Raw genomic sequence first — 2060 nt, 5'->3', positions numbered from 1 at the left:
ATATGACTTCAACTATATGACATTCTGGAAAAGACAGACCAATGGAGACAGTAAAAATTACAGTGGTTGCCAAGGGTTGGGGAAGAAGGTCTAAACAGGCGGAACACAGAAGAGTTTTAGGGCAGTAAAAATGTTTTGTGTAATACTATAATGCTGGATATATGTTATTATGCATTTGTCCAAACCCCTGGAATGTGCAACACCAAGAGTGACCATTATGTAAACTATGGACTTTGGTGATTATGACGTGTCAATGTGGGTTCATCAATTGTAACAGTGTACAACTCTGCTGGGAGATGCTGATAATGGGGGAGTCTCTGCATGTGTGGGGGCAAAGGGTATATGGGGAATCTCTGTACCTTCCTCTCAATTTTGATGTGAACTTTCAACTGCTCTAAAAATTAAGTCTTTTTATTAAAAAAAAATCTATTGTTTATTTATTTATTTATATTAAATTTATTGGGGGTGTGTTGGTTAATAAAATCATATAGCTTTCAAGTGTACAATTCTATAATACATCATCTATATATTGCATTGTGTGTTAACTATTCACCGTCAGTTCTCCTTCCATCATCATACATTTGACCCCCTTTACCCTCTTTTATCTTCCGGCCCTTACCCTCTGGTAACCACTAAACCATTGTCTGTGTCTATGAGATTTTGCTTGTTTGTTTATCTTGTTCATTTGTTGCTTTCAGTTTTATATCCCACATGTGAGTGAAATCATATGGTTCTTGACTTTAAAAAAATTAAGTCTTAATTAGAAAAAGAAAGCCTTGGGCCAGCTGAGTGGCTCAGTTGGTTAAGAGTTGGCTTAAGAGTATGGGCTTTGAGCAACGGGGCCACTGGTTCAATGCCCACATGGACCAGTGACACTGCGCCCGAGCTGAGCTGTTGCTGAGCTGCTGGTGTAACAACAAGATTGCCTGTTTGATGGTGGGCTACTCCCACCCACAACTAAGACTGAACTCGGCACCTTGAATTGAGCTGCTGCCCGGATGGCTCAGTGGATAGAGCGTGCGCTCTTAACAATAAGGCTGCTGGTTCGACACCTGCATGGGATGGTGGGCTATGCCCACCCGCAACTAAGATTGAGCACAGCACCTTGAGCTTAGAGGCCACGAGTTCCCGACGGGAAGCCAGATAGCGACTGGCGCCCTCCACAACGAAGACTGAAGAACAACAACTTGGCTGGTCCCCTTCCCCAATTCCCCAACACTGTACCCCTACCCCAATTCCCCAATAAAATCTTTAAAAGAAAGAAAGAAAGAAAGAAAGACAGACAGACAGACAGACAGACAGAAAGAAAGAAAGAAAGAAAGAAAGAAAGAAAGAAAGAAAGAAAGAAAGAAAGAAAAAGAAAAAGAAAGTCTTTAATGAAGACTTGACCACACTGAGCCAACCAAGTGTGACTGGAAGATGAGACACTGTGAGTGGTTTATCTTGAGTCTGCTTCCTGACTCTAAATGAACAAGGTATGGCTGGATTTGGGAGGAACTAGAGTAGCAAGGCCATGAAATATAGACATAGTCATAAGGACCTACTTCTTAGAATGTTTTCAGAAGTGGGGAGATCTCTGAGCAGAGAAGGTTCCCCAAGAGGGGTCCACTAAAAATGAATTTAACACGATATATGGTACTATTTGTTATTTGCCCAAAATTTATCTCTCAAATTTCAGATGCCACTCCTTCATGAAAATATTTTAGGATTTGGATGGTTGTGTTCACCTTATCTACTGTTCATGATTTTAAAGTCTTGGAAAATATCCTCTCTCGTTCTTTATCTTATCAGATGGTATGGTTCTTATCTTTTTAGGTTGCTCTCATCTGGCAACAGCTTGGTCATTTAAAGTGCTTTTTCCTGGATAATGTCCAATTCCTTTATAGGGCTTGTATAGATCATAGTTTGGTGTAATTTTGTTCATATTTTCTATTTGGTCATCTATACTGTTTTGTTGGCATTTTTAGATGAAGTTGTTTTATTCAAGGAACAGTGAGCTCCATAGTCTGGGGTATGTGTGTGTGTGTGTGTGTGTGTGTGTGTGTGTGTGTGTGTGTGTG

Source organism: Hipposideros armiger, unplaced genomic scaffold (assembly GCF_001890085.2).
Source record: "Hipposideros armiger isolate ML-2016 unplaced genomic scaffold, ASM189008v1 scaffold_190, whole genome shotgun sequence".
NCBI classification, from domain to species: Eukaryota; Metazoa; Chordata; class Mammalia; order Chiroptera; family Hipposideridae; genus Hipposideros; species Hipposideros armiger.
The sequence above is the reverse complement of the archived record's forward strand: the minus strand, read 5'-3'. Positions refer to the sequence as shown.